General features: G+C 39.9%; 1 protein-coding gene across 2 annotated transcripts in view; it reads left to right on the top strand.

Moving 5' to 3' along the window:
* Window positions 1-23,398, top strand: part of DEPDC1B (DEP domain containing 1B) — an 85,719-nt gene that overhangs the window by 12,196 nt on the left and 50,125 nt on the right. The window lies entirely within an intron of this gene.

The following is a 23,398-nucleotide window of genomic DNA, read 5'->3' as shown; positions in this document are numbered from 1 at the left end:
ATGTTACTTCCACATTCTTAATTTACAAAAAAAAGCAAGACTCATGCTGCCCAGTTTTAAGACTTATTACATAAAGCTACAGTAATGGAGACTGTGGTGTTGGTGAAGGAATGGATGCTTAGATTACTGGCACAGAATTGGTGGCCCAGAATCACACACAAACTTGGCCACTTGGTTTTTGACAGAAGCGTAAAAGCAGTTTAAAGGAAAAAAGAGTAGTCTTTTCAGCAAATGGTGTTAGAACAATTAGATATATATCCTCTATATTAAAAAAATGAACCTCAAATGTAAACTGTGTACTTTATGCAAAAGTTAATTAAAAGTGAATCATAGATTTAAATGTAAAACTAGGAAAAATTTAGAGAAACCAGAGAAGCTATTTATGCCTTGGGGTTAGGTAAAGAGTTCTTAGACATGACACCAAAAGCATGATTCATAAAAGAAAAAAAAAACATGATAATTTGGACTTCATCAAAATTAAAAACCTTTGCTCTGTGAAAGACGCTATTAAGAGGCTGAGGAGACAAGGTACAGATGGGGAGAGACTTTGCAAGCCATATATATGACAATGGACTGGTATCAAGAATATATAAAGAACTTAAAAAACTCAACAGTAAGAAGACAAACAACCCAATTAAAAAATGAACAGAACACTTAAATGAACATTTCACCAAAGATAACTCAAGAGCTACTGATGCCTAAAATGATTTTTATGATTAGTATTAGGGAGATGCAAATTAAACCTGGATAAGATACTACTACATATTTATGGGAATGGTTAAAATAAAAATACTGACAATATCAAGTGCTAGAGAGGATGCAGAGCAGTTGGAAATCTGCTCTACTGGTGGTAGGAAGCTTGGATTGGTTATCACCGTGGAGAGAAGTTTGGCATTTTCTTTTAGAGTTGAACCTCTATGTACTGTATAACTCAGTATTCCCATGCTTGGGCATTTACCCTAGAAAAATGAAAACTTATTTTCACACAAAAACTTGTATGAATATTGATAGCAGCTCTATAGTAATTGCCAGGAGCTGAAAACAAACCAGATGTTCTTCAGTGGGTGAGTGGATAAACATTTTACATCTATAAAATGGAATGCCACTGTGTGTGTTGGGGGGAGATGTGACTGTAAAATCAGAGGAGTGAGTTCTTGGGAAAAATGGAACTGTTCTGTTTCCTGATTGTGGTGGTTGTACAAATGTATACATGTATTAAAATTGATAGAATTGTGGACCAAAAAAAAACCACATCAATTTTACTGTATGCTAATAACATTTTTTTTAATGCTGGAGATTTGAAGATCTCCGTTTGTACCTCTGGAGAAATAAATTTGAATTGTTTAGGTCCATGGCTCTTTAGTCACATCCTGTGGCCCTGGGAAAATTTTTTCATTATCCATTTGAAGGGAACACTTTTACGGACCTCACCTTCAAGTTAATGGACTATGGCTCCCTCTAGTGGGCATCCTGTATTCTCATAGTAAGCTCAAAATGTGTGTGTGATTTTGTTTTTCTTTTGTTTTTATTCTTTTCATCAAATCCTGGGTCCTTGTCCTGTCATAATTGGAGGGGCCAACATGGGGGAGAAGTAGGGGGTCCATACTTCCTGTGTCTCTCAAACAAAGAAGTGCAGAAGCCAAAGGACTTTGAACATCAGAGCCTGGGAGGAAAAGAGACTGAATCTACCAGGAAAAAAATGGGAAAGCTGGAAAAAAGATACGGCTACTGCAAGGAACAAATCAAAGCACACCTGGTGGAGGGTCCAAAATATCACTATGAGTACGGTAATAAAATAACCAAAGTCACAATAACAGAAAGCAAGTAACAGTCTGCAAAAAAACACCTCCTGAAGGGCCAGGCCCTGGACAGTGTATGACCCTCCTTTAATATAGCAGTGCTCATAGGTGCAGAGCACACAACAAGTTTTTAAAATGAGTAAGGGACAGAAAACTAGCCCAAGTGACGAAACGGAAGAATACTCCTCAAAAGAAATTCCAGGAAGTAGCCACAGCTAATGAATTGATCAAAACTGATTTAAGCAATATAACTGAACAAGGATTTAGAATAATAGTCATAAAATTAATTGCTGGGCTTGAAAAAAGCATAGAGTACAGCAGAGAATCTATTGCTACAGAGATCAAGGGACTAAAAAATAATCATAATAAATTAAAAAATGCTGCAAATGAGGTGCAAGATAAAATGGAGGTGGCCACAGTGCGGATTGAAAAGGCAGAGGTGAGAATAGGTGAATTAGAAGATAAAATTATGGGAAAAAAGGAAGCTGAGAAAAAGAGATTAAAAAAAAAATCCAGGAGTACGAGGGGGAGAATTAGAGAACTAAGTGATGCAATCAAATGGAACAATATCCGTATAATAAGAATTCCAGAAGATGAAGAGAGAGAAAGGGGCTGAAGGTGTACTTGAACAAATCATAGCTGAGAACTTCCCTGATCTGGGGAAGGAAAAAGGCATTGAAATCCAAGAGGCACAGAGAACTCCCTTCAGACGTAACTTGAATCGATCTTCTGCATGACATATCATAGTGAAAGTGGCAAAATACAAGGATGAAGAGAAAATTCTGAAAGCAGTCAGGGATAAATGCGCCTTAACATACAAAGGTAGACACATAAGGGTAGTAGCAGACCTATGTACTGAAACTTGGCAGGCCAGAAAGGAATGGCAGGAAATCTTCAATGTGATGAACAGAAAAAAATATGCAGCCAAGAATCCTTTACCCAGCAAGTCTGTCATTCAGAGTAGAGGGAGAGATAAAGGTTTTCCCAAACAAACAAAAACTGAAGGAATTCATCACCCCTAAACCAGCCCTACAAGAGGTCCTAAGGGGGACTCAGTGAGTGAAATGTTGCAAGGACCACAAAGTAGCAGAGACATCACTACAAGCATGAAACCTACAGACATCACAATGACTCTAAACCTGTATCTTTCGATAATAACACTGAATGTAAATGGACTAAATGCTCCAACCAAAAGACATAGGGTATCAGAATGGATAAAAAAAAAAAAAAAAACAAGACCCGTCTATTTGCTGTCTACAAGAGACTAATTTTAGACCTGAGGATACCTTCAGATTGAAAGTGAGGGGATGGAGAACTATCTATCATGGTACTGGAAGTCAAAAGAAAGCTGGAGTAGCCATAGTTATACCAGACAAACTAGACTTTAAATTAAAGGCTGTAACAAGAGATGAAGAAGGGCATTATATAATAATTACAGGGTCTACCCATAAGGAAGAGCTAACAATTATAAATGTCTATGCACTGAATTGAAAGCCCCCAAATATATAAAACAATCACAAACATAAGCAACCTTATTGATAAGAATGTGATCATTGCAGGGGACTTTAATACCCCACTTACAACAATGGGTAGATCATCTAGACACAGGATCAATAAAGAAACAAGGGCCCTGAATGATACACTGGATCAGATGGACTTGACATATATTTAGAACTCTGCATCCCAACGCAACAGAATGTACTTTCTTCTCGAGTGCACATGGAACATGGAAAAATATTCATGGTCATGGATTGGAAGTATAAATATTGTTAAAATGTCAATACTACCCAATCTACACATTCAGTGCAATCCCAATCAAAATTGCACCAGCATTCTTCTCGAAGCTAGAACAAGCAATCCTACAATTTGTATGGAACCACAAAAGACCCCGAATAGCCAAAGTAATATTGAAGAAGATGACCAAAGTGGGAGGCATCACAATCCCAGACTTTAGCCTCTACTACAAAGCTATAATCATCAAGACAGTATGGTATTGGCACATAAACAGACACATAGACCAATGGAATAGAATAGAGACTCCAGAATTGGACCCACAAATGTATGGCCAACTAATCTTTGACAAAGCAGGAAAGAATATCCAATGGAAAAAAGACAGTCTCTTTAACAAATGGTGCTGGGAGAACTGGACAGCAACATGCAGAAAGTTGAAACTAGACCACTTTGTTACACCATTCACAAAAACAAACTCAACATGGATGAAGGACCTGACTGTGAGACAGGAAACCATCAAAACCCTAGAGGCAAAAGCAGGAAAAAACCTCTCTGACCTTAGCTGCAGCAATTTCTTACTCGACACATCTCCAAAGGCAAGGGAATTAAAAGCAAAAATGAACTATTGGGACCTCATGAAGATAAAAAGCTTCTGCACTGCAAAGGAAACAGTCAAGAAAACTAAAAGGCAACCAATGGAATGGGAAAAGGTATTTGCAAATGACGTATTGGATAAAAGGCTAGTATCCAAAATCTATAAAGAACTCACCAAACTCCAAAAAACATCCAAAAAACAAATAAGCCAGTGAAGAAATGGGCAGAAAACACGAATAAACACTTCTCTAAAGAAGATATCCAGATGGCCAACAGGCACATGAAAAGATGCTCAATGTCACTCCTCATCAGGGAAATACAAATCTAAACCACACTGAGATACCATCTCATGCTGGTCAGAGTGGCTAAAAAGAACAAATCAGGAGACTATAGATGCTGGCAAGGATGTGGAGAAACGGGAACCCTCTTGCACTGTTGGTGGGGATGCAAACTGGTACAGCTGCTCTGGAAAACAGTGTGGAGGTTCCTCAAAAAATTAAAAATAAATCTACCCTATGACCCAGCAATAGCACTGCTAGGAATTTACCCAAGGGACACAGGAGTGCTGATGCATAGGGGCACTTGTACCCCAATGTTGATAGCAGCACTTTCAACAATAGCCAAATTATGGAAAGAGCTAAATGTCCATCAACTGATGAATGGATAAAGAAGTTGTGGTTTATATATACAATGGAATACTACTTGGCAATGAGAAAGAAGGAAATCTGGCCATTTGTAGCAACATGGATGGAACTGGAGAGTATTATGCTAAGTGAAATAAGTCAGGCAGAGAAACACAGATACCATATGTGTTCACTCTTATGTGGATCCTGAGAAACTTAAGACCATGGGGGAGGGGAAGGGGAAAAAAGAAAGTTACAGAGGGGGAAGGAGACAAACCATAAGAGACTCTTAAATACTGAGAACAAACCGAGGGTTGATGGGGGGTGGGGGAGAGGGGAAAGTGGGTGATGGGCATTGAGGAGGGCACCTGTTGGGGATGAGCACTGGGTGTTTATGGAAACCAATTTGACAATAAATTTTATATATATAAATAAAAAGAATGAACAGAAAAATAAATAAAATGACGTGATAACCTAGATCTTTAAGGACTTTTAAAATTCTAAATGTTTATGATTCCAAATATTCAGTAGTTTTCCCACATGTTTGTCATTCTAATGCAATATGACATGATTCATTTCCTCCCTAACTTGGCATCCTCTGGAGAGATAGAGTATACATATATGAAAAAGATAAGTAGCAGAAACAGGGTGTTATTTAATTAATTAACCAAAATGAACCAGAACAAGTAATAAATTAGAGGTGTTACACTGATAGCCCTTGGACTGACACATCTGTTTTGTCTCACTGGCATAGTGTTTTTAGTGATTAAAATGTTTTCGTTTTTTTTTTTTTCCCCCCAATTTTGGGTATTTTGGGAAGATAATACTTTAATGTAGTTCAAAATTTACAAAGTATAATAGAGTATTTGCAATGAAAAAATCTCCATTCCACCTCTCTCCTCCAGCTACCCAGTTCCTTTCCCCAGAGGCTCCTAATAATTCTGAGCTTTTCACAGTGTCTTAAGAAACCTGAAAGTCTTTAGTTGGGGCAAACCCACTGCACTTGATATTCTTGCCACCATTCCCTTTCATTATACCGCACTGTATCATGGTGATGTTGTCTGCCTGGCCACTGCAGGATTTGTGTTTGTGACCCACTTGCTGTGGGAGTGTTTTGAGATCTCATGGAGCAGGAGGTGGAGGACTTCAACCTGGGTCCCAAGAATGTGGTGGGATCTGGTTAATGAGAAGAGAGAGGGTATTTCAAGTGACGAGGATAGCAAGACTGAGGCTATTGTTCAGAAATGTCTAAGTGGGCTTTCCTAGGAGAGGAGAGAGGAGAATGGCCTGACTGGAGAAATTTAAGGTCAGGAAGTCATAGGGATAAATTTGGTGCAGTTTCTTAAATATGTGGTTGTGGAGCAGACTTTAACTTTTAAAATTTATTTTTAATCGAAGTATAGTTGACATATAGTATTATGTTAGTTTCAGGTGTATGACATAGTGATGAACAGTTATATACATTACAAAATGCTTACCACGATTAGTATAGTTATTCTCCGTCACCATACAGAGTTATTACAATATTATTGATTATATTTCTTCTGTACTTTTTATTCATGACTTATTTACTTTATAACTGGAATTTTGTACCTCTTAATCTCTTTGCCTGTTTTACCAATTTCTCTCCCCTCTCCCCTCCAGCAAACACCAATTTGTTCTTCGTCTTTATGAGTCTGTTTTTGTTGTTGTTATTGTTCATTTGTTTTGTTTTTAGATTCCGTGTGTAAGTGAAATCATATGGTATTTGTCTTTCTCGGTCTGATTTATTTCACTTAGCATAATACTCCTTGGGCCCACCTATGTTGTTGTGAATGACAAGATTTCATTCTTTTTTATAACTGGAAATCCATCCTTCCTTCCTTCCTTCCTTCCTTCCTTCCTTCCTTCCTTCCTTCCTCTCTCTCTTTCATCTTCTTTATCCATTTGACAGTTGATGGACAGTTGGGCTCCTTCCATATCTTGGCCATTGTAAATACTTCTGCTATAAACATAGAGGTGCATATATCTTTTTAAATTAGTGTTTTTGTTTCCTTCAGGTGAATACCCTAATATGGAATTACTGGGTCATACGGTGTTTCTTTTTAATTTTTTGAGATACCTTCATGTGGATTTCCACAGTGGCTGCACCAGCTTACATTTCCACCAACACTGCACAAGGGCTCCCTTTTCTCCACATCTTTCCAACCCTTGCTGTTTCTTGTCTTTTTGTTTCTAGCCATTCTGACTGGTGTGAGGTGGTATCTCATGGTTTTGATTTACATTTCTCTGGTGATTAGTGATGTTGAGCATCTTTCCATGTGTCTTTTGGACACTGGTTATGTCTTTGGGAAAATGTCTCTTCAAGTCCTTTCCCCATTTTTAGTTGGATTATTTGGGGGTTTTGCTACTGAGTTGTAGTTCTTTATATATTTTGGGTATTAACCCCCAATCAGATGCATCATTTGCAAATATCTGCCCCTACTTAGTGGGTGGCCTGTTTGTTCTGTTGATGGTTTCCTTTGTTGTGCAAAAGCTTTTCAGTTTGATGTAGTCTCAAAAGTTTATTTATTTATTTTTTGTTTCCCTTGCCCGAGGAGGCATAAATATGTTGCTAAGGGCAATATCTAGGAAATTACTGGGACTTTAATCCATTTTGAGTTTATTTTTGTGTATGGTGTAAGAAAGTGGTTCAGTTTCATTCTTTTCACATGTAGCTGTCCAGTTTTCCCAGCACTGTTAATTGAAAAGACCACCTTTTTCCCCATTGTATGTTCTTGCCTCCTCTGTTGTCTATTAGTTGACCCTATAGGCTTGGGTTTATTCCTGGGCTGTCTTTCCTCTTCTTTTCATCTACATGTCTATTTTCATGCTAGTACCATACTGTTTTGATTACTATAACTTTGCAGTATAGTTTGAAATCTGGGTTTGTGATACTTCCAGCTTTGTTCTTCTTTCTCTAGATTGCTTTGACTCTTCAGAGTGTTTTGTGGTTCCATACAAAATTTAGGATTAGTTGTTCTATCTAGTCCTGTGAAAATTATCATTGGAATTTTAATAGAGATTGCATTAAACCTGTAGATTGCTTTGGATAGTATCAACCTTTAAAAAATTTTTATTTTAGGGGCACCTCGATTGGTCAGTCGGTTAAGCGTCTGACTTCAGCTCAGGTCATGATCTCACAGTTCATGAGTTCGGGCCCCACATCAGGCTCTGTGCTGACAGTTCAGGGCCTGGAGCCTGCTTCTGATTCTGTGTCTCCCTCCCCTCAGCTCCTCCCCTGCTCACACTCTGTCTCTCTCTCAAAAATAAATAAAGATTAAAAAAAAAATTAAAAAAAATTTTTTTAAAGTTTATTTATTTATTTTCAGAGAAACAGAGACAGCTTGAGTAGGGGAGGGGCAGAGAGAGAGAGAGAGAGAGAATTCCAAGCAGGCTCCCCATTGCCAGTGCAGAGCCTGATGTGTGGTGCTCGAACTCATGAAACCATAAGATCATGACCTGAGCTGAAACTGAGAGTTGGACGCTTAACTGACTGAGCCACCCAGGTGCCTCTCAACATTTTAACCATATTACCTTCCAATCCATGAGCATGATATATCTTTTCATTTGTTTCTGTTGTCTTCAATTTCTTTCATCAGTTTCTTAGAGTTTTTAGAGTGTGTCTTTTACTCCCTTGGTTAAATTTATTTCTAGGTATTTTATTCTTTTTGGTTTTTGGCTGTTTTGAGGTTTATTTATAATATCCTAAATATATAGCAGTCTGTATTAAGTCTATGGTCACTTAAGTTTGAACACATTCTAAAAACCGACATTTATATTCTCCCACCTGTGTATTTTTCTCATTTCAGAATTGCCTTATACTTATTGCCTTTTCTACTTAAAGCAGTTCCTTTAACATTTCTTGTAAGTCTGCTTTAATGGTGATAAACTCCTTTAACTTTTGTTTGTCTGGGAAATTCTTTATCTCTCCTTCAATTTTGAATGATAACCTTACTAGGCTGAGTAACTTGGTTATAGGTGTTTTCCTTTCAGCCCTTTGAATATATTATGCCACTCCTGTGTGGCCTACACAGTTTCTGCTGAAAAATGAATTGACAGCCTTAGGGAGTTTCTGTTGTTTATAACCACAGCTGACCCTTGAACAACACAGGGTTTGACTGCATGGGTCTACTTATACGTGGATGTTTTGCAGTACAGAATTATAAATGTATTTTTTCTTTATGATTTTCTCAATAACATTTTCTTTTCTCTAGCTTACTTTATTGTAGGAATATAGTATATGACATATAATACACAAAATATATGTTAATTGACTGTTTATGTTCATCGGCAAGGCTCTGGTCACTGGTAGGCTATTCGTAGTTAAGTTTTGGGAGAGTCAAAATTAGACTTGGGTTTGGGGTGCATGAGGGCAGTGAGTGGGGTGTCATTGCTCCTAACCCCCACATTGTTTAAGGGCTTCATTGCTATTTTTCTGTTGCTCCTGTTAAGATTCTCTTTTTATTTTTAATTTTGGGCATTTTAATTATTAGGTGTCTTATTGGGACCTGGATGGCCATTTCTTTCCCCAGGTTAGGGAACTTTTCTTCAAATAAGTTTCTGTGCCTTTCTGTCTGTCTTCTCCTTCTGGGACCCTTATAATGTGAATGTTAGTATGCTTGTTGTACCAGAGGTCCCTTAATGTGATGTGGTCCCAGAGGTCCCTTAACCTATTATCATCAGTTTTTAAAATTCTGTTTTCTTTTTGCTCTTCAGCTTGGGTGTTCTCTCTTACCCCATGTTCCAGAATGCTGATTCGTTCATTTGCATCCTTTAATCTGCTCTTCCCTCCAGTGTGTTTTTTATTTCAGTTATTGCGTTCTTCAGCTCTGGTGGTTCTTGTTTATATTTTATCACTTTGTTGAAGTTCTCACTAAGTTCAATCATTCTTCTCTCCAGTCTGGTGAACATCTTTATGAGCATTACTTTGAACTCTTTATCAGGTAGATTGCTTATCACTGTTGTATTTAGTTCTTTTTCAGAGGTTTTGTTAATTCGTTTGGAGTATATTCTTCTGTCTCCTCATATACACTTTGTGTGTATGTTTCTGTGAATGAGGTGGTTTGGGCTGGCTGTGTGCAGCTGGAGCTGGAGCTGGGTGGAGGACCCTGCAGAGGGGACATGCAGGTGGGATGGCTGGAGCTAGAGGAGGCATGGGCCGGGAGGTTTCCCAGAGTGGACCATGTGGTAGCCCTTGTTGGGCTGGGTGGAGCTGGGACAGGGGTGGGTGGGGTGGCCACCTTGGCAGCATGGCTGGAGCTGGTGTGGGCCAGGGACCCTGCGCTTGCTGAGGCAGCAGGCTGGCTAGAATGCCTTGGCCCTGCCTCCCTCTGTCAAGATAGGGGAGGAACAAAAACATGACCCTCACTGGCATCTCCAGCCTTCGAGAGAGTTTCAGCACTTCCCGCACTGTTCCGTGGGTGCTCTAGGGTTAGTAAACGGGATTCTTCCACTCAAAGTCTAGTTGCCCTTGAAACTGCTATTTTTGCTGTGCCCCAGGTTGTGCAAATCTGCTGAGGGCCCTCTGTTGCTATCCCTTCCTTCTGCAGTTTATAGTGTGTGTGTGGGGGGGGTGGTGTTCTCATCATCACCTTGTCTCTGTCTCTCCTGCCCGTTCTCTGTGTGGTCCCTCTATCCTTGGGTGTGCAGAAGCTGTTCACTGACCCTCAGTTCTTTAGGAGCAATTGCTGTACATGTAGGTGTAGATTCCGTTTGTCTCTGGGATGAGGTGAGTTCGGGGTCTTCCCATGCTGCCGTCTTGGATCTCTCCCTTCACCCCTTTGCATTTAGAATCTTTACTGATGTTTAGCATTTTCTTTTATTGAGGTCTGGAGTCTAACTCTTACCTTTGTCAAGGCACCTGTCAATCTGTAAGTCCTTGCAGTTCTTCAAATACATCTGCGGTTAGTGAACATCTAAATCTTTAGGATTTTTCCTATATAAAGTCTCTGGGAGCTTAGACCCTCTGGAGCTGGATGAGTATCTCAGAGTCTCTGTCCCACTCCTCCCATAAAAGTCAAGAATGAATGTCCAGGTTTCCATGTCATAGTTGTGGGGTACTGATAAAAAACATATACTGGACATTTCACCTTTTTTGCTGCCAAACATTTTAAGCTCCTTTTCTGTTTTGTGAGATTCCCTGTTTTTGTGAGCCTTGGAGGGAGGCAGAGCCCTGTCTTCCTTGTAGAAGCCGAGGTAGGTGAGATTCTCCGTCTTTCAGCAGTTAGGGTTCAGGGACCTGTCCTGCCCTTGGCGGTTGATACACTCCTACCTAGCGACTTTGAATGTCAAGTGAGAGATGTGAAGGGGAAGGGACAGCTTAGAATTTCTTGTGACAGCAGTGGTGGCCTGCAGGAGCAAGGGCAGAGCACATAGAGGCAAAGGCATGCAGAGGCCATGGTGTCAGCCGTCGCTCTCTCACTAGACTGTCCCTTGTGGTTCCTGCTCTGTGTGCTGCTGTGGCTTCCTTTCTCCCTAGCACTTTTTTTCCCCCTTTCTGATGCTAGTTCTCCAGCTCTCCCTCCTATTGATTTTGTAACCTACTTGGATATTTTCAATTTTTTTGTGTCTGGTTAAATTAGTCAGAATTGGTTTTTGCAACCAACAACTCAAACTGATACGACAGGCAGTGCCTGTTGAAGGAGCAAAACTGGGGAATTGTTTTGGGCAGAGGAAACAGTGCCATGATTATGGTGTGTATATAGACTGCCCAAAAGGTAAGCAGCAGTGCAGTCTGTCCCAAGCTGTGGGGATGGATTCCACCTGAGGACCCTGGCAGTCCCTGAGGTGCAGGAGCAGAATCCACTAAAAATAAGCTGTAAGCTGGTTCCACTAAAAATAAGCCGTAAGCTGATCTCTGCCCTGGGGCAGACAGTTCTATACCAGGCTCAGCTCATCCTGAGGTTACATTATCGCTGCCCTCTTTGGATGTAAAATGTGCCAGGGAAAGTAGGTGTGTTAAACAGAGTATTGAATAGACTGTCTTGACTTATGAAAAGCATCTACTGGTTACTGATAAACTTTTGTGGCATCCTCATTTTTAGGCTTTTTGGTGATTACCTCAGGTTAATTTCGAACCTATGTTTTATCTTTCTACCCTGGCCATTCATGTGTGGTCATATTCTTGTGTTTCATGTTTTGTGTCATGTTTCTTTTTCCCTTCACTTTGTATTTGTTTCACCCACTTGGTCTTTAATTCTTTTTTCCTTTAATCCTTACCCAAGTTTCTTTCCTATGAATTCATGATGCCTCGTGACTATAATTAATAGAGAATGGAGTTTCATCAGTAGAGAATCCAGAAAAATCAGTGAACATAACCTACTGAACGCTCCCCTTAGAGGAAGAGAAAGGTATTTTGGCCAGAGAAGGTAGATTGAACAGGAGTTCTTTTTTTTAAACTTTTTTTTTTAATGTTTGTTTATTTATTTTTGAGAGAGAGATAGATCGAGAGCGAGCAGGGGAGGGAGAGGGGGAGGGAGAGAGAAAGGGAGACAGAATAGCAAGCAGGCTTCATGCCATCTGCACAGAGCCCGATGTGGGGCTTGAACCCATGAACCATGAGATCATGACCGGAGCCGAAATGAAGAGTTGGATGCTTAGCCAACTGAGCCACCCAGGCGCCCCAGGAGTAGTTCTTAAATACTCTGACCTCAAAACAAAATGATCCCATGGGGATCCATCAGTTTTTCTCAGTTAACCCCAGGCCAGAAGTTTCTGAGAAGAGTGGGAACTTGCCTTGAGGTGCAGGCTGTAAGAGAGGACTTGTGAGGGCTGTGGAAGGGTGGGGCAGGCCACTCTCTGAATTTGATAAGCCTGCAAACTAGCAGTGGGAGAGGCCTGACAGGTGTTTTATGGGAGTGTCAGAAAGCATAGTCTGTTTCACCGTTTTTGTTTTTTAATGTTTATTTATTTTGAGAGTTCATGTGCGAGCTGCTGAGCAAGCAGGCTCTTCACTGTCAGTACCGAGCCTGACATGGGGTTTGAACCATGAACTGTGACATCAAGACCTGAGCTGGAGTCAGATGCTCAACCGACTGAGCCACTCAGGTGCCCCTGTTTCAGTGTTTTTATGCAACTGGTGTCCAGTCAGCATTTCACCACTTGCAAAATACTTCTGGGTTCTTTTTGGTGTTGGTCCTTGTTTGTTACGGTCCTTGTTAGTTAGATCCTCAGGTGTGCTGCTTGTTGCTGTCCTCTTTTTGCTTCCCTTACTCTTCTCAGGCATCTAGGAGTACCTACTTTATGCCAGGCACAGTGCTAAACACTTTGGATGCATGACCCATGCTTCAAAGAGTTCCATTTTAGTTAGGAAGACTGATAAATCTGAATTCATTATCACAGATGCCATGATTAGGGTGTGTTATAGGAGGACTGAGGAATCAACTTTGCTTGTGTACGTCAGAGAATATTTTGCCCAGAAGTGATGCTTGGGTTCAGTCTTGATGTGTCCGTGGGTGTTTGCCAGGCAAGGGAGAGGGTCAATCAGGGTGGAGGGAATTGCTTATAAAAGTGGTCATCACAAGTGAGCTTGAAGGATATAAGAATGTGGAGGGTGTTATTAGGAAGGGTGTGGTGGAAGATAAGGCTGTGAAAGAATTTGCTGTTATCTGTGTCCCTCACACCTGACACAATGCCTAGTATTCATTGAGAAAGAAATTCAAAGGTTAATAAGGTCCCTTTAAACTGAGAAGTTAAGCAATAATCACTCCACCTGTTCCTGAGTCTGAGTGGCTCAGTCTTTTCCCACATCAAGTGAGCTGCAGTTAAGTATAATTGTGAAGTCAGTAATGGAAGGACTGTAACAAACACACTGGAGTGAGACAGGCCTGAGTCTGTTAGTTCAAGTCTCTGAGAAGAGAAGGAGATGCCATGATGGGGCTAGATGTGAAAGGAAATTAATGCTAGTATTTGGGGCCTGTCTGGAATGGTTGAAGGGGGAAGGGAGCAAGGGGCTGGGACTCTGATGCAGGTCTGATCTCTGGGAAAGCAGAGGGGAAAGAATTGGGCAGGAAGGACCTAAGATGATAGGGTGCAGTTCTGAGAAAGTCTTGGCCAGGTTGATGGGGAGTCCTTGGACAATAGTTTCTTTCTAGAGGAGTCCTATGTCTTCTGGTTGAATTGGCCCAGCTCCAATACCCACCGTGTACTCACTGAGGTGCTGGAAGCATTGTGGCAAAGCCTGAAAGGCACAGCGGTTGGAGCCTGGGGACTGTCTTGGAGGCTGTTGGCCTCTTGAAGGGAGGTAGGGACCGTGCACCTCCATGGCTGGCATAGTCAATCACTTGTGCTGCACACATCTGCTTCTCTTTGCGTGGGCATGGGACTTTCCTCCTGAGACGACATGCAGGAGATGGAAATTACTGAGAAGAATATATCCCTTGTTGCCACAGCTGGTCTTAGGGCTACAGCTGGTCCTCATCCTCTTTCTTCTTCTCTTGCCACTGTAAAGTTCCTCACCCTCAGCTATCACCTTGACAAGCTTTGGGTGTGTTACCTCATAGTGTGACCCCAAAGTTCATTCCTGAAAGTGTCTGGACCTTTGACAACCATACACTTCTCAGGCTGATGTTTCTGTCCATACCCATGTACAGTTACAGTGGGACAAGGAAGTACCAATAGGTGCCATAGGTGTTCTTTTTTTGTTCTTTTTTTTTTTTTCAATATATGAAATTTATTGTCAAATTGGTTTCCATATAACAAGGTGTTCTTGCCCCCACAGGTGAAGGGCAGCCCACCCTCCTCCTGCTGGTCAGGATCAGTTACCCCTACCATGACAGCAGCCCCTCTTCTTGTCTCTGCTCCTTGCTGCAAGGAGTCTAAAGTGTACTTGCTATGTCTCCTGGCAGGAATACTTGTTTCTCTTTTGGGAACAGGACCTCTAACTGCAGAACCAAGAGTTGTGGGGATGGGTCACTGGGAGGGATGGTCAGTAGGGCTCTTCTTACTTCCACTCCTTGATCCTGGGCCGTGTACTCTTGCGGATATGGGACATAACATCATATTAAGTCCTGTGACTTAATTTATATATTGTTCCACTGTCCTGTATGTCCAGCTTATCTCCAGTACAACAGTCTTGATTACTGCAGACATATAATAACTCTCAAAATCAGTTAGTGTAAGTCCTCCAACTTTGTTATTTTTCAAAATTATTTTGACTATTCTAGTTCTTTTGCTTGTCCACATAAATTTTAGACTCTCCTTGTGCATTTCTATAAAAATTTCGTCAAAATTTTTAATGATATTGTATGGACTCTATAGATCAATTCGGGGAATTTGACAAATTAACAAAATTGAGCCCTCCAAATCATGAACATAGCATAGCTCTCAGTTCATTTAGGTCTTTAATTTCTCAGCCGTGCTTTGTTGCTGTGCATGTACTTATGCTGCACAAGTTTTGTTAGATTTAGATCTAAGTAGTTCATGTTTTTTGCTGCTATTGTAAATAGTGGTGACTTTCTTTGTAGATCTCACACATTTCTTTAAGTTATAGATATTATATTTTCTTCTGTTGTAAATGGAATTCATTTTCTAAATAGTTATTGCTAATAAGGTAAGAGTGTCTTTCAGACCAGATCACATTTCTCCCTTCCTTAAAAAAATCTTATTTGATCCTTTACTCATAATGGAATCTTTATTCATATGGAATAAGAAACGATTTCTGATCTCAGAGTTCATGGCTTCCTTAGTTTGGCAACTGTTCCAGCTTCATCTTTTATTCTCATTCCCTCAGTTACTTTATGTTTCTGATACACCTTTAAGCAGTTTTTGTGAAATATAGTCATTTACGTTTTTTCAGCATTTACACAATACTGTACTATATACTACTACTGGTCCTGAACAATACATTGAATGGGTACAGAGCACATTGGAGCCCAGCAGATTGCTACCGGTTTGCCTAATGCATGGGTTTCTTGGAAACCACAGTCTCAGAGAGGTCAGCTCCTATAATCACTTTCTGCCTGGCTTTTCTTGTACAGAGGCTTAGGTGACTAAGGCAAAGAGGCAAGCTGGCAAAAGCTGTAGATGCTGCAAATTTCTGCTGATGCTAAAGAAACAATTTTAGCATATGTAATGGGAAGAACTTTGTTAGTGCTTTGTGTCATTTATGACTCAAATTTATTAAGATTTATAAACTATGTTCTCCTTGCAGTTTAGATGCCCTAGAATATTTTAATTGATTGATTAGTTAATAAATTCTAATTTGTTTTAAGTAAATTTGTCAAAATATATTAAGTTCTGGGATAGTTTATTACTATTTATTTTATTTTTAGTGAGACAGATGCATGAGCTGGGGAGTGAGGCAGAAGGAGAGAGGGAGAGAGGGAGAGGGGGAGGGGGTGAGGGAGAGAGAGAGAGAGAGAGAGAGAGAGAGAGAGAAAGAGAATCTGAAGCAGGCTCTATGCTCAGCACAGAACACGATGCAAGGCTTGATACCATGACTCTGGAATCATGACCTGAACCCAAATCAAGAATTGGATGCTCAACCAACTGAGCCACCTAGGCACCCCAGAATGGTTTATTTTTAACTGCTTTTTTTCCAACCAAAATTTGGCAATACAGGTAAGACCTGGATTGTTGTTGTGTTGGATGATTAGCTGGTGCTGATTCCTTTTCTGGTCTCATTTTATTCAGTGTACAACTAGATCATTTCTAAGAGACTATAATTTTGGAATCCATGATCATAATGCTAGAATTAAATTTAGAATTTTAAAAGCAAAGACCAGTATAACCCACTGGAGGGAGCTCTGCTCTTTTTAAATGTTGTCAGTTGTATTTAAAATATATGCCATAGGTGAGTGTATAAACTATCTGAATGGTTTATATAAGAATAGTAAACACCTGTTCACTGACAATTTGCATTTTCTTCTCCAAGAGATCATCACTATCCTGCCTTATGTGTTAATCATTTCTTTGCTTCTCTCTATTGTTTTAACACTTATCCTTGGATCGTTTTGGCTCCTGAAATATTTTTCTCTACTTTGAAATTTATATAACAGATATCAAACAGTATGTACTCTTTTCTGACTTTTAGTTCTCATGATTTTTGAGATTCATCCATGTTGGTGTATTTAATTATAGTTAAGGAATTTTCTCAGCTACTTTATATTTTATCAGTATACCACAATCCATTTATCTCTTCCTTTTCCAATGAGATTTGGGTTGCTTCCAGTTTTTTGCTTTTATAAGCAGTGCTGCCATGAACATTTATGGACTTGTCTCCTTTTGTACATGTGTAAGAGTTTCTTTAGGCTAACCAGAGTTACATAGAGTGAAATTAGTTTAGAAGATACTGCATATTTGTTCACCTTTACTAGGTAATGCCAACATAGCATAGCGGCTATGCTAAGTTTTATCCAGTAGTAGAAAACATTTGATATTGACTGACTTGATCTTTTGCCAATCTGGTAAGTATGAAATGCTGTCTTGTTGTGATATTATTTGATTATTGATGGATCAAGTGTCTTTTATATGTTTATTCATCATTCCTGGTTCCACATCTGGAAATGCCTGGTTCATGTGTTTGCCCTTTTTCTATAGGATTTTTTTTTCTTATATGTTTTTAGGAGTTAAAAAAAAAAGTATATTTTGGATATTAATCCTTTTTGTCAATTATTTGGATTGATATAATTTTTGTCAATTATTTTGTCAATTATTTGGATTGCAAAGATCTCCTTTTTTTCATTTTATTGTGTCTTGATAAGCAGAACTTTTTTTATTTTAATGTAAGTGAATGTGTCAATCTTTTTTTAATAGTTTATATTGTTTTAAAGTTTTTAAAATATTTATTTATTTTTGAGACAGAGATGGGGGTGGTGGCGAGCACAAGCAGGGGAGGGGCAGAGAGAATGGGAGACAGAATCTGAAGCAGGCTCTAGGCTCTGAGCTGTCAGCACAGAGCCCAACATGGGACTCGACCTCACGAGCCATGAGATCATGACCTGAGCCCAAGTCGGGTGCTCAACCGACTAAATCACCCAGGTGCCCCATTTACTTTATGGTTTTTGTATCTTGCTTAACAAGAGTCCTTTTATTACTGAAAGTCAGAGAGATATTTTCTTATATTGTATTCTAAATTTTAAGGTTTTTACCTATGATTTTTATTCATGGTGTGAATTTGGGATTGTTCTGGTATTCTCATTCTGAGAAACAACCTTTCTCAAACATTAGTGGCTTTAAGCATTTTATTCTGCTCATAATTTTGTGTCAAGAATTGAGCAAGAGCACATCTGGCAGTTTGCCCATTACCCATAAAGCATCAGTTGGGCTGCACAATTCACTTCCAAGAAGACTTCTTTCTCTGCTCAGAGTTGTGGTTGGTGCCTTTGTGCTTCTTGGCCCCTCTCTCTTTTCTCATGAGATTTGATTGTATCGGGCATCTTCACATGGGTTATACTTTTCATGACATGATGGTGTTAGGGTGGTCACTATTCTTATATGGTGGCTGGCTTCCAAGAGGTTATGTCCCAAGAATGAGCATCCCAAGAGCAAGTATTGCTTGCAATAGGCTAAAAGAGGAAATTTACAATAGGCTAAAAGAGGAAACTGCCAGCTAGGTAAGGTCTATTCCTGGAATCAGCAAAGTGTCACTTCTGCCATATTCTATTTGTCAAAGCAGCCAAAGGGCCTGTTCACATTCAAAGAGGTAGAGAAATCATCTCATCCTGTTGAATATTTGACCTCATCAAAGTTACACTGAGGAAGAGTCACACTGGAGAAGAGTCACATTGGGGAAGGATGGGCAATACTGTTGTGGCCATTCTTGCAAAATACACTTTGGCCACAATGGCATTCATTGGCAAACTGCATTCATCCTCTGCATCATGACTCTCTAAATTTGTCCCATTATGGCATCACATAAAACAATGTTAGCCCATAGCACTTCTAAAATGCAGTTGAACATGTGTCTGCCATTCCTTGATTAGGGCCCAGTTCTGCTTCCTGTGAGTGATGGTACATGGTTCCTGGCTCTTCCCCCTAGAGTCTTGTCTCTGCACACGTAGTCCTTTTTCCTTTTCCATAAAAAATGGCTCATGTTTGCAGTGAAATAACTTTCTGATAAACTTCCTGCTTACAGAAGCTTGAGATTCTTGACTGTTTTTTTTGCATTTTGAACTGTTCACTTTTTAGTCCAAGTGGATGGTGATTCTGCTAGTATTAGTGTCTTAAAAGTGCTGTGGCTTTTCTGTGAATTTTATTTTGATTTATTCCATTAGACAAAAGTCACACAAGTGTCTTTGAAACAGGCTCTTTTCTACCTGGGCTACTTATAAGTCTGCCATGATATAACACCTTCAAGATTCTTAAACTCTAACTTTAACCAAGATGATCTATAAGGTACTGCCTTAAATCTTTTTAAGGTTATAGTAAAAGTCTTTTATAGCCATGCATGCAACTACCCAAGGACCATGTCTTACTAGAAACATGTTGAATTTGATATTGGTTGTAAGGCCATTTTACTTTGAGAACCTTTTGTTGAGAGAGACTGGGGATGAGAAATAGTTTTGTTTATGAATCAAGTCATAGCTCTTTTATGTTTCCTTTAAATTCTGCTTAAAATTTGAAGTGGTCCTTCTTTAGTTTATCTTTGTCCATCCATACCTGGTTATCAAGACTGAAAGAGACTGGTTGGCACTTTCAACATTCATCTTGGAAAACTCCTTATCCAAATCCACCTTTCGTATTTTCCATGTCACTGCAGGGGACAATTTTGACTGGAATTGTTGCCACTAGGCAACATGGGTCTTTCCTATACCTCCAACCTCAGCCTTCTCACAGCCCTTCCACGTTCCTGTAACAAGTCTCCCTGAGGCTCTTCAGAGGTCCACTGACTGCCTGTTCTGATATAAATAAATTTCTGTTCAGCTTATCTGTTGTTGTGTAACAAAACTATGCCCAAACACAGTGGCTTAAGACAGTTGTTGTTTTTACATAATTTTGTGAGTCAGGAGTTTGGGAAGTCTTAGCTGGACATTGGCTGGGACTGCTGAGGCTGGAAAATGGACCTCCATGATGACCTCTGCATGCACAAGTCTGGAACTGCCATATACTTGACCTCAAGTTTCTTTCCATGCAGTGTCTCATCTTCTAGGACCTCTTTTTGATGCTTAGGTGCCTCGCAGTATTCTGGTCTCAGAGTACTCCCCCTTCTTTACATGATGGCTAGTCTATATGAGGGAGCTTGGGAAGAAGAGTGGAAGCTCTTAGAGGCAGGAAGGGCATTCCAGGCCATTTTAAGGCTAATGCCCAGAACTGGCACCCCCCCCTCCCTTTTTTCACACTTGAAGTATAAAATTTATTTCTTAATGATCTGAAGCAAATACAGGCTGTAGAACTGGCACCCTCTTGCTCTTGCCATCCTAGTTACCAAAGTCCTTGGAGGGAGTCTCACCCAGAACCAAAAGAGTAGAGAAACACACTCTGCCTCTTGATAGAGTGGTGGCAATACCACTTGCAGAGAAGGATGTGGGAGGGAAGTGCCTTTGTAAAATATCTTTGGAGGTGCAGTCTACAGCAGGGGTGCAATTTCACGTTTCCCATGTGTGAAACTCTTGGACCAGAACTCTTTATTGAGCAGTCCATACATTCTCACTGATCTGTAATGTCTGGTCTGCCATAAACCAGGTTTCTAAATAAGTGTGTATGTTTGTTTTAGATTATCTGGGCCCATGATTTTCCACTGGGGGCCATTTTGCTGGGGACAATGTCTGGAAATATTTTTGGTTGTCACACTTGGGAGGGTGTGCTACTAGCATCTAGTGGGTGGAGGCCAGGGATGCTGCTAAACAACCTTTGGTACACAGGATAGCTCTCCACACAAGATTATCCAGCCCCAAACGTCAATAATGCTGAGGCTGAGAATCCATAGTCTAATGCCATCAGTATAACCCTACCATACTATCTTAATTAGCCTTGATAGCTGGTAGGGTAAGTCTCCTCACTTTGTTTTTCTTCTTTAAGAATGTTTTGATTGTTTTTGGCCTCTTGCATTTCCATGTAAACTTAGAATCAGTTTATCATATTTCATAAAAAACTTTATATTCTAATTAGAATTTCTCTGTAAGTGTATGTCTTCATGAGGAATATTTACATTGCCATTTTGCTGTTGAATATTGATATTGAATCTTATTTACCAATATGATACATCTATCAATTTACTTCATTAATGTCTTTCAATAAAGTTTTGTGATGTCCTTATTAAAGGGCTTACACATCTTTTGTGCAAGATGGTTTGTTCGCATGGCCAGTTAGTTGTGAGTCTTTTAATAAGTTGCTTTCCTCTTTTGGGCCTTGATTTCCATAAGTAAAGAACGTGACAGTTGGATTAGATCATCTGTGACAGCCTTTGAAGCCTGAGAAGACATGATTAAAGTGTTAGAATTAAATGGAAAACTTTCAATACACACAATAAAAACAGTCTATGAGAGGGAGCTCTTCTGCATTTCATCTCTGGCCAGGTGGCTACAAAGACACCACATCTGTTATTGATCTTCCCAGGGCATCTTCTCAGGGCAAAGGCAGAAAGTGACTCCCTGGTATCACTTCATTCACAGTTCTCCACTTAGGAACTGCTGCTGTGGGTTTTGGAAGCTATTACTTGTTTCAGGGTGTGGGAATACAAGAAACGCATTTTGAACCCAGGAGGACATTTATGGATCATCCAATTTAATCCCTTTGTTTGACAAATGAATAAACTTATAGACACTGTTATTTTCCAGAGGACACAAAGACTGTTCCGGAGAGAACTAGGGCTGGAGCACAGGTCAAGTTTTCACAACTTTAGTTGACAGAGTTGGGGGGATAAGCAGTGGGTGTTAGTGGTGGGGTGGGAGTAGGGATGGTGTTTAAATTTTTTTTAATGTTTATTTTTGAGAGAGGATGTGTGAGAGAGAGAGAGTGGGGGGAGGAGCAGAGAGAGAAAGAGAGGAGAGTATCCAAAGTGGGCTCTGCACTGACAGCAGAGAGCCTGATGTGGGGCTTGAACTCATGAATTGTGAGGTCATGACCTGACCTGAAGTCGGACGCCTAACCGACTGAGCCGTCCAGGCACCCCGGGATGGTGTTTAATTTGTAAAGAACTGAGAAGTGGGTGATCTCCGAATTCCCTGGAGACAATTTGCTACACCACATGTGTGTTTGAATGTGAGAGTGTTTATGTGTACCTGAGTGTGTGCCTACGTGCTGTATGTTGGCAGTAGGACTTGTGTTACGATTGTTGGCTTCTTAGAAATAAGCTGGCTTAAGTAAAAGCCAGCCTTTACTTAAGGAGTAGGGGCAACTGTGTGGCTCAAGCAGTTAAGTGTCCAACTTTGGCTCGGGTCATGATCTCACTGTTCGTGGGTTTAAGTCGTGCATCTGGCTTTGTGCTGACAGCTAAGAGCCTAGAGCCTGCTTCGGATTCTGTGTCCTTCTCTGTCTGCTTCTACCCTGCTCGCACTCTGTCTTTCTATCTCTCAAAAATAAATAAAACATTAAAAAAAAGAAGTAGAGTAACTTTTATGGGCTTTAGAGATTTAATTTATATTTTGGAATTGTTTGAAAATGCCTGTATTTTAACTTGATTAAAAAATTTAAGCTTTCAGTTTATTTATCTTTAATTTGATTTAATGATTTCATTTTTTTCTCATTGACTTTTCAAATAAAGCATAGTCATTGCATATTTTTTTTCAGAGAAGATGAAACTTATCTTCATTAGCCATCACTTTTTTTTTTAATGTTTATTTATTTATTTTTTTTGAGAGAGAGCGTGCAAGTGGGGCATTGAGAGGGGGAGACACAGAATCCGAAGCAGGCTCCAGGCTCTGAGCTGTTAGCACAGAGCCGGACTCAGGGCTCAAACCCAGGACTACAAGATTATGACCTGAGCCAAAGTTGGACGCTTAACCAACTGAGTCACCCAGGTGCCTCTAGCCATCCCTTTCAAGTCTATTGTGACTATTTTTGAAATGTTGCTTCATAGTGCTTATTACTTGTGATTCTTCTGATTCACCTCAGTACAAACTTTTTTGGTAAACTATAGGCATTTGAAAACTATTTCTGTCTTCATTTGCCTTAGGAATAAGATCTTTCTAGTTTATTTGGATTATTTTTCCTACAGGTATCATGAATAAGATTTTAAACCTTTATTTTGGCTTAAATAAATGAAAAGTAAACTACCTACTGACTTCCATGTCAACATGAAGAACTAGAGATCTTGTGTTACCTTTTCAATGTCCTGCAGCCTGTCTTTTTCTAACAAACTAACAAGAACAGTTACTCTGAGGAAAGTATGTATTTAGTTACCTTTCTGTTGTTGTTTATCAGGTATGGCCTAGACTGATTTAAGGAGAGTTAGCGTATTTAGGCTTCTCTGTGTTGGTCCAAGGAGTGATGTTGCCAGTGACTTGGCGGTATGGGGACAGAGGAGGGGATCAAAAGGCAGAAGGACACTGGGCAGCTTTCACCTCCTCCAGGACTGAGGCTTCCATCTCACTGTGAAGTGTTCCATATTCAAGGGAAAGAGGATTGATTAATCTTCTTTTGAAATAGTTATAAAAATGAACATTAGGGTAAAAGATTCTTGTGCTGATATGCTCTTCCTCAGCAAGTAGCGCTGAGCATTCATTGGTCCATATTTTCTTTTGCATACGTACC

Source organism: Panthera uncia (genome assembly GCF_023721935.1).
Source record: "Panthera uncia isolate 11264 chromosome A1 unlocalized genomic scaffold, Puncia_PCG_1.0 HiC_scaffold_17, whole genome shotgun sequence".
Classification (NCBI taxonomy): domain Eukaryota; kingdom Metazoa; phylum Chordata; class Mammalia; order Carnivora; family Felidae; genus Panthera; species Panthera uncia.
Note: the sequence above shows the minus strand (reverse complement) of the source record. Positions and strands in the feature narration are given on the sequence as shown.